This window comes from Nomia melanderi, unplaced genomic scaffold (genome assembly GCF_051020985.1).
Source record: "Nomia melanderi isolate GNS246 unplaced genomic scaffold, iyNomMela1 scaffold0026, whole genome shotgun sequence".
In the NCBI taxonomy this organism is placed as follows: domain Eukaryota; kingdom Metazoa; phylum Arthropoda; class Insecta; order Hymenoptera; family Halictidae; genus Nomia; species Nomia melanderi.
Window position 1 is genome coordinate 845,942 of NW_027475141.1, and position 10,786 is coordinate 856,727.

The window sequence follows — 10,786 nt, forward strand, 5'->3', positions numbered from 1 at the left end:
ATTGCGCTATCTCTAATAGCACCCGAGATATCACCAGAGATATATTGGATTTTCCCCTGACCCTGAGTGTCCGGCAACATGAGACTGTGGTTTACTCGGCCCCTGGTGGTCCGAGGTCGTTCCCGCTGCACAGATTCATGCGCCAGGGCCTCCCACATACAATGCACTTTGGTTTATTGCGCTATCTCTAATAGCACCCGAGATATCACCAGATATATATTGGATTTTCCCCTGACCCTGAGTGTCCGGCCCCATGAGACGGTGGTTATCTCGGCCTCTGGTGGTCCGAGGTCGTTCCCGCTGCCCAGATTCATGCGCCAGGCCTCCTACAGACAATGCACTTTGGTTCATTGCGCTATCTCTAATAGCACCCGAGATATCACCAGATATATATTGGATTTTTCCCTGACCCTGAGTGTCCGGCCCCATGAGACGGTGGTTTTCTCGGCCTCTGGTGGTCCGAGGTCGTTCCCGCTGCCCAGATTCATGCGCCAGGCCTCCTACAGACAATGCACTTTGGTTCATTGCGCTATCTCTAATAGCACCCGAGATATCACCAGATATATATTGGATTTTTCCCTGACCCTGAGTGTCCGGCCCCATGAGACGGTGGTTTTCTCGGCACCTGGTGGTCAGAGGTCGTTCCCGCTGCACAGATTCATGCGCCAGGGCCTCCTGCAGATAATTCACTTTGGTTTATTGCGCTATCTCTAATAGTACCCGAGATATCACCAGATATATATTGGATTTTTCCCTGACCCTGAGTGTCCGGCCACATGTGTCGGTGGATGTCTCGGCCCCTGGTGGTCCGAGGTCGTTGCCGCTGCACAGATTCATGCGCCAGGGCCTCCTAAAGACAATGCACTTTGGTTTATTGAGCTATCTGTAATAGCACCCGAGATATGACCAGATATATATTGGATCTTTACATGACCTTGGGTGACGGATTCCGAATATCTGTAATTTTCTCGGCCCCTGGTGATCCGAGTTCGTTGCCGCTCCACAGATTCATGCGCCAGGGCCTCCCGCAGACCATGCACTTTGATTTATCGCGCTATCTCTAATAGCACCCGACATATCACCAGATATATATTGGATTTTTCCCCGACCCTGAGTGTTCGGCACCATGAGACGGTGGTTTTCTCGGCCCCTGGTGGTCCGAGGACGTTCCCGCTGCACAGATTCATGCGCCAGGGCCTCCTACAGACAATGCACTTTGATTTATCGCGCTATCTGTAATAGCTGCCGAGATATCATCAGATACATTCAGCATTTTTCCCTGACCCTGAGTGTCCGGCCCCATGAGACGGTCGCTTTCTCGGCCCCTGGTGGTCCGAGGTCGTTCCCGCTGCACAGGTTCATGCGCCAGGGCCTCCTGCAGATAACTCACTTTGGTTTACTGCGCTATCTCTAATTGCACCCGAGATTTCACCAGATATATAATGGATTTTTCCCTGACCCTGACAGTCCGGCCCCATGAGACGGTGGGTTTCTCGGCCCCTGGTGGTCCTAGGTCGTTCCCGCTGCACAGATTCATGCGACAGGGCCTCCTGCAGATAAGTGACTTTGGTTTATTGCGCTATCTGGAATTGCACCCGAGATATGACCAGATATATATTGGATTTTTCCTGACCCTGAGTGTCCGGCCCCATGCGATTGTGGTTTTCTCGGCCCCTGGTGGTCCGAGGTCGTTCCCGCTGCACAGATTCATGCGCCAGGGCTTCCTACAGACAATGCACTTTGATTTATTGGGCTATCTGTAATAGCACCGGAGATATCACCAGATATATATTGGATTTTCCCCTGACCCTGAGTTCCCGGCCCCATGAGACTGTGGTTTTCTCGGCCCCTGGTTGTCCAAGGTCGTTCCCGCTGAACAGACTCATGCGCCAGGGCCTCCTACAGACAATGAACTTTGATTTATTGCGCTATCTGTAATAGCACCCGAGATATCACCAGATATATATTGGATTTTTCCCTGAACCTAAGTGTCCGGCCCCGTGAGACGGTGGTTTTCTCGGCCCCTGGTGGTCCGAGGTCGTTCCCGCTGCACAGATTCATGCGACAGGGCCTCCTGCAGATAATTTACTTTGGTTTATTGCGCTATCTCTAATAGCACCCGAGATATCACCAGATATATATTGGATTTTCCCCTGACCCTGAGAGTCCGGCCCCATGAGACTGTGGTTTTCTCGGCCCCTGGTGGCCCGAGGTCGTTCCCGCTGCCCAGATTCATGCGCCAGGGCCTCCTGCAGATAATTCACTTTGGTTTATTGCGCTATCTCTAATAGCACCCGAGATATCACCAGATATATATTGGATTTTCCCCTGACCCTGACAGTCCGGCCCCGTGAGACGGTGGTTTTCTCGGCCCCTGGTGGTCCGAGGTCGTTCCCGCTGCACAGATTCATGCGACAGGGCCTCCTGCAGATAATTGACTTTGGTTTATTGCGCTATCTCTAATAGTACCCGAGATATGACCAGATATATATTGGATTTTTCCCTGACCCTGAGTGTCCGGCCCCATGCGACGGTGGTTTTCTCGGCCCCTGGTGGTCCGAGGTCGTTCCCGCTGAACAGACTCATGCGACAGGGCCTCCTACAGACAATGAACTTTGATTTATTGCGCTATCTGTAATAGCACCCGGGATATCACCAGATATATATTGGATTTTTCCCTGAACCTGAGTGTCCGGCCCCATGCCAGGGTGGTTTTCTCGGCCCCTGCTGCTCCGAGGTCGTTCCCGCTGCACAGATTCATGCGACAGGGCCTCCTGCAGATAATTTACTCTGGTTTATTGCGCTATCTCTAATAGCACCCGAGATATCACCAGATATTTATTGGATTTTCCCCTGACCCTGAGAGTCCGGCCCCATGAGACTGTGGTTTTCTCGGCCCCTTGTGGTCCGAGGTCGTTCCCGCTGCCCAGATTCATGCGCCAGGGCCTCCTGCAGATAATTCACTTTGGTTTATTGCGCTATCTGTAATAGCACCGGAGATATCACCAGATATATATTGGATTTTCCCCTGACCATGACTGTCCGGCAACATGAGACTGCGGTTTTCTCGGCCCCTGGTGGTGCGAGGTCGTTCCCGCTGCCCAGATTCATGCGTCAGGGCCTCCAGCAGATAATTCACTTTGGTTTATTGCGCTATCTCTAATAGCACCCGAGATATCACCAGATATATATTGGATTTTTCCCTGACCCTGACAGTCCGGCCCCATGTGTCGATGGTTTTCTCGGTCCCTCGTGGTCCGAGGTCGATCCCGCTGCACAGATTCATGCGCCAGGGCCCCCTGCTGATAATTCACGTTGGTTTATTGCGCTATCTCTAATAGCACCCGAGATATCACCAGATATATATTGGATTTTCCCCTGACCCTGACAGTCCGGCCCCGTGCGACGGTGGTTTTCTCGGCCCCTGGTTGTCCGAGGTCGTTCCCGCTGCACAGATTCATGCGACAGGGCCTCCTGCAGATAATTGACTTTGGTTTATTGCGCTATCTCTAATAGTACCCGAGATATGACCAGATATATATTGGATTTTTCCCTGACCCTGAGTGTCCGGCCCCATGCGACGGTGGTTTTCTCGGCCCCTGGTGGTCCGAGGTCATTCCCGCTGCACAGATTCATGCGCCAGGGCTTCCTACAGACAATGCACTTTGATGTATTGGGCTATCTGTAATAGCACCGGAGATATCACCAGATATATATTGGATTTTCCCCTGACCCTGAGTGTCCGGCCCCATGCGATGGTGGTTTTCTCGGCCCCTGGTGGTCTGATGTCGTTCCCGCTGCACAGATTCATGCGCCAGGGCCTCCTACAGACAATGCACTTTGATTTATTGCGCCATCTGTAATAGCACCCGAGATATGACCAGATATATATTGGATTTTCCCCTGACCCTGTGTGTCCGGCCCCATGAGACTGTGGTTTTCTCGGCCCCTGGTTGTCCGAGGTCGTTCCCGCTGAACAGACTCGTGCGCCAGGGCTTCCTGCAGACAATACACTTTGGTTTATTGCGCTATCTGTAATAGCACCCGAGATATCACCAGATATATATTGGATTTTCCCCTGACCCTGAGTGTCCGGCCCCATGCGACGGTAGTTTTCTCGGCCCCTGGTGGTCCGAGATCGTTCCCGCTGCACAGATTCATGCGCCAGGGCCTCCTGCAGATAATTCACTTTGGTTTATTGCGCTATCTCTAATAGCACCCGAGATATCGCCGGATATATATTGGATTTTCCCCTGACCCAGAGTGTCCGGCCCCATGAGACTGTGGTTTTCTCGGCCCCTGGTGGTCCGAAGACGTTCACGCTGCACAGACTCATGCGCCAGGGCCTCCTACAGATAATTCACTTTGGTTTATTTCGTTATCTGTAATAGCACACGAGATATCACCAGATATATGCCGGATTTTTACATGACCTTGCGTGACGGATTCCGAATATCTGTAATTTTCTCGGCCCCTGGTGGTTCGAGGTGGATCCCGCTACACAGATTAATGCGCCAGGGCCTCCTACAGACAATGCACTTTGATTTATTGCGCTATCTCTAATAGCACCCGAGATATCACCAGATATATATTGGATTTTTCCCTGCCCCTGACAGTCCGGCCCCATGTGTCGATGGTTTTCTCGGTCACTCGTGGTCCGAGGTCGATCCCGCTGAACAGATTCATGCGCCAGGGCTTCCTGCAGACAATTCACTTTGGTTTATTGCGCTATCTGTAATAGCACCCGAGATATCACTAGATATATGCTGGATATTTACATGACCTTGGGTGACGGATTCGGAATATCTGTAATTTTCTCGGCGCCTGGTGGTCCGAGGTCGTTCCGGCTGCACAGATTCATTCGCCAGTGCCTCCTACAGACAATGCACTTTGATTTATTGCGCTATCTCTAATAGCAACGGAGATATCACCAGATATATATTGGACTTTTCCCTGACCGTGACAGTCCGGCCCCATGTGTCGGTGGTTTTCTCGGCCCCTGGTAGGCCGAGGTCGTTCTCGCTGCACAGATTCATGCGCCAGGGCCTCCAGAAGATAATTCACTTTGGTTTCGCGCTATCTCTAATAGCACCCGAGATATCACCAGATATATATTGGATTTGTCCCTGACCCTGACAGTCCGGCCCCATGTGTCGATGGTTTTCTCGGTCCCTCGTCATCCGAGGTCGGTCCCGCTGAACAGTTTCATGCGCCAGGGCTTCCTGCAGACAATGCACTTTGATTTAGTGCGCTGTCTGTAATAGCACCCGAGATATCACCAGATATGTATTGGATTTTTCCCCGACCCTGAGTGTCCGACTGCATGAGAAGGTGGTTTTCTTGGCCAATGGTGGTCCGAGGTCGTTCCCGCTGCACAGATGCATGCGCCAAGGCCTCCTGCAGATAATTCAATTTGGTTTATTGCGCTATCTCTAATAGCACCCGAGATATCACCAGATATATATTGGATTTTTCCCTGACCCTGAGTGTCCGGCCCCATGAGACGGTTGTTTTCTCGGCCCCCGGTGGTCCGAGGTCGATCCCGCTGCCCAGATTCATGCGCCAGTGCCTCCGACAGACAATGCACTGTGGTTTATTGCGCTGTCTGTAATAGCACCCGAGAAAGCACCATATATATGCTGGATTATTACATGACTATGGGTGACGGACACCCAAAATCTGTAAGTTTCTCGGCCCCCGGAGGGCCGAGGTCGTTCCTGCTTCACAGATTCATGCGCCCGGGACTCCTGCAGACAATGCACTTTTAATTATCGCGCTATCTGTAATATAACACGAGATATCACCAGATATATGCTGGATTTTTACATGACATTGGGTGACGGATTCCGAATATCTGGAATTTTCTCGGCCCCTGGTGATTCGAGGTCGTTCCTGCTTCACAGATTCATGCGCCCGGGACTCCTGCAGACAATGCACTTTGATTTATCGCGCTATCTGTAATATATCACGAGATATCACCAGATATATGCTGGATTTTTACAAGACATTGGTTGACGGATACCGAAAATCTGTAATTTTCTCGGCCCCTGGTGGTCCGAGGTCGTTCCCGCTGCACAGATTCATGCGCCATGGCCCCCTGCAGATAATTCACTTTGGTTTATTGCGCTATCTCTAATAGCACCCGAGATATCACCAGATATATATTTGATTTTCCCCTGACCCTGAGTGTCGGGCCCCATGTGTCGGTGGCTTTCTCGGCCCCTGGTGTTCCGAGGTCGTTGCTGCTGCACAGATTCATGCGCCAGGGCCTCCCGCAGACTATGCACTTTGATTTATTGCGCTACCTGTAATAGCACCCGAGAAAGCACCATATATATGCTGGATTTTTACATGACTTTGGGTGACGGATACAGAAAATCTGTAATTTTCTCGGCCCCTCGTGGTCCGAGGTCGTTCCCGATGCACAGATGCATGCGCCAGGGCCTCCTGCAGATAATTCACTTTGATTTATCGCGCTATCTGTAATAGCACCTGAGATGTCACCAGATATATATCGGATTTTTCCCTGACCCTGAGTTTCCGGCCCCATGAGACGGTGGTTTTCTCGGCCCCTGGTGGTCCGATGGCGTTCCTGCTGCACAGATTCATGCGCAAGGGCCTCCTAAGGACAATGCACTTTGATTTATTGCGCTGTCTCTAATAGCACCCTAGATATCACCAGATATATATTTGATGTTTCCCTGACCCTGAGTGTCCGGCCCCATGAGACGGTGGTTTTCTCGGCCCCTGGTGGTCGGAGGTCGATCCCGCTGCACAGATGCATGCGCCAAGGCCTCCTGCAGATAATTCAATTTGGTTTATTGCGCTATCTCTAATAGCACCCGAGATATCACCAGATATATATTGGATTTGTCCCTGACCCTGACAGTCCGGCCCCATGTGTCGATGGTTTTCTCGGTCCCTCGTCATCCGAGGTCGGTCCCGCTGAACAGTTTCATGCGCCAGGGCTTCCTGCAGACAATGCACTTTGATTTAGTGCGCTGTCTGTAATAGCACCCGAGATATCACCAGATATGTATTGGATTTTTCCCCGACCCTGAGTGTCCGACTGCATGAGAAGGTGGTTTTCTTGGCCAATGGTGGTCCGAGGTCGTTCCCGCTGCACAGATGCATGCGCCAAGGCCTCCTGCAGATAATTCAATTTGGTTTATTGCGCTATCTCTAATAGCACCCGAGATATCACCAGATATATATTGGATTTTTCCCTGACCCTGAGTGTCCGGCCCCATGAGACGGTTGTTTTCTCGGCCCCCGGTGGTCCGAGGTCGATCCCGCTGCCCAGATTCATGCGCCAGTGCCTCCGACAGACAATGCACTGTGGTTTATTGCGCTGTCTGTAATAGCACCCGAGAAAGCACCATATATATGCTGGATTATTACATGACTATGGGTGACGGACACCCAAAATCTGTAAGTTTCTCGGCCCCCGGAGGGCCGAGGTCGTTCCTGCTTCACAGATTCATGCGCCCGGGACTCCTGCAGACAATGCACTTTTAATTATCGCGCTATCTGTAATATAACACGAGATATCACCAGATATATGCTGGATTTTTACATGACATTGGGTGACGGATTCCGAATATCTGGAATTTTCTCGGCCCCTGGTGATTCGAGGTCGTTCCTGCTTCACAGATTCATGCGCCCGGGACTCCTGCAGACAATGCACTTTGATTTATCGCGCTATCTGTAATATATCACGAGATATCACCAGATATATGCTGGATTTTTACAAGACATTGGTTGACGGATACCGAAAATCTGTAATTTTCTCGGCCCCTGGTGGTCCGAGGTCGTTCCCGCTGCACAGATTCATGCGCCATGGCCCCCTGCAGATAATTCACTTTGGTTTATTGCGCTATCTCTAATAGCACCCGAGATATCACCAGATATATATTTGATTTTCCCCTGACCCTGAGTGTCGGGCCCCATGTGTCGGTGGCTTTCTCGGCCCCTGGTGTTCCGAGGTCGTTGCTGCTGCACAGATTCATGCGCCAGGGCCTCCCGCAGACTATGCACTTTGATTTATTGCGCTACCTGTAATAGCACCCGAGAAAGCACCATATATATGCTGGATTTTTACATGACTTTGGGTGACGGATACAGAAAATCTGTAATTTTCTCGGCCCCTCGTGGTCCGAGGTCGTTCCCGATGCACAGATGCATGCGCCAGGGCCTCCTGCAGATAATTCACTTTGATTTATCGCGCTATCTGTAATAGCACCTGAGATGTCACCAGATATATATCGGATTTTTCCCTGACCCTGAGTTTCCGGCCCCATGAGACGGTGGTTTTCTCGGCCCCTGGTGGTCCGATGGCGTTCCTGCTGCACAGATTCATGCGCAAGGGCCTCCTAAGGACAATGCACTTTGATTTATTGCGCTGTCTCTAATAGCACCCTAGATATCACCAGATATATATTTGATGTTTCCCTGACCCTGAGTGTCCGGCCCCATGAGACGGTGGTTTTCTCGGCCCCTGGTGGTCGGAGGTCGATCCCGCTGCACAGATGCATGCGCCAAGGCCTCCTGCAGATAATTCAATTTGGTTTATTGCGCTATCTCTAATAGCACCCGAGATATCACCAGATATATATTGGATTTTTCCCTGACCCTGAGAGTCCGGCCCCATGAGACGGTGGTTTTCTCGGCCCCTGGTCGTACGAGGTCGTTCCCGCTGCACAGATGCATGCGCCAGGGCTTCCTGCAGACAATGCACTTTGGTTTATTGCGCTATCTCTAATAGCACCCGAGATATCACCAGATATATATTGGATTTTCCCCTGACCCTGAGTGTCGGGCCCCATGTGTCGGTGGCTTTCTCGGCCCCTGGTGTTCCGAGGTCGTTGCCGCAGCACAGATTCATGCGCCAGGGCCTCCCGCAGACAATGCACTTTGATTTATTGCGCTACCTGTAATAGCACCCGAGAAAGCACCATATATATGCTGGATTTTTACATGACTTTGGGTGACGGATACAGAAAATATGCAATTTTCTCGGCCCCTCGTGGTCCGAGGTCGTTCCTGCTGCACAGCTGCATGCGCCAGGGCCTCCTGCAGATAATTCACTTTGATTTATCGCGCTATCTGTAATAGCACCTGAGATATCACCAGATATATATTGGATTTTTCCCTGACCCTGAGTGTCGGGCCCCATGTGACGGTGGTTTTCTCGGCCCCTGGAGGGCCGAGGTCGTTCCTGCTTCACAGATTCATGCGCCCGGGACTCCTGCAGACAATGCACTTTTAATTATCGCGCTATCTGTAATATAACACGAGATATCACCAGATATATGCTGGATTTTTACATGACATTGGGTGACGGATTCCGAATATCTGTAATTTTGTCGGCCCCTGGTGGTCCCATGTCGTTCCCGCTGCCCAGATTCATGCGCAAGGGCCTCCTACAGACAATGCACTTTGGTTTATTGCGCTATCTGTAATAGCACCCGAGAAAGCACCATATATATGCTGGATTTCTACATGACTTTGGCTGACGGATACAGAAAATCTGTAATTTTCTCGGCCCCTGGAGATCCGAGGTCGTTCCTGCTTCACAGATTCATGCGCCAGGGCTTCCTGCAGACAATGCACTTTGATTTATCGCGCTGTCTGTAACAGAACCCGAGATATCACCAGATATATGCTGGATTTTTACAAGACATTGGGTGACGGATACCGAAAATCTGTAATTTTCTCGGCCCCTGGTGGTCCGAGGTCGTTCCTGCTGCACGGATTCATGCGCCAGGGCCCCCTGCAGATAATTCACTTTGGATTAGTGGGCTATCTGTAAGAGCACCCGAGATATCACCAGATATATATTGGATTTTTCCCTGACCCTGAGTGTCCGGCCCCATGAGACGGTGGTTTTCTCGGCCCCTGGTGTTCCGAGGTCGTTCCCGCTGCACAGATACATGCGCCAGGGCCTCCTGCAGATAATTCACTTTAGTTTATTGCGCTATCTCTAATAGCACCCGAGATATCACCAGATATATATTGCATTTTCCCCTGACCCTGAGTGTCCTGCCCCATGAAATGGTGGTTTTCTCGGCTCCTGGTGGTCCGAGGTCGTTCCCGCTGGTCAGATTCATGCGCCAGGGCCTCCTACACACAATGCACTTTGATTTGTTGCGCTTTCTGTAATAGCACCCGAGATATCACCAGATATATATTGGATTTTTCCCTGACCCTGAGTGTCCAGCCCCATTAGACGGTGGTTTTCTCGGCCCCTGGTGGTCCGAGGTCTTTCCCGCTGCACAGATTCATGCGCCAGGGCCTCCTGCAGACAATACACCTTGATTTATTGCGCTATCTGTAATAGCACTCGAGATATCACCAGATATATATTGGATTTTCCCCCGACCCTGAGTGTCCGGCTCCATGAGACTGTGGTTTTCTCGGCCCCCTGGTGGTCCGAGGTCGTTCCCGCTCCACAGATGCATGCGACAGGGCCTCCTGCAGATAATTCACTTTGGTTTATTGCGCTATCTCTAATAGCACCCGAGATATCACCAGATATATATTGGATTTTTCACTGACCCTGAGTGTCCGGCCCCATGAGACTGTGGTTTTCTCGGCCCCTGGTCGTCCGAGGTCGTTCCCACTGCACAGATTCACGCGCCGGGGCCTCCTGCAGATAATTTACTTTGGTTTCTTGCGCTATCTCTAACAGCACCCGAGATATCACCAGATATATATTGGATTTTCCCCTGACCCTGAGTGTCCGGCCCCATGAGACGGTGGTTTTCTCGTCCCCTGGTGGTCCGAG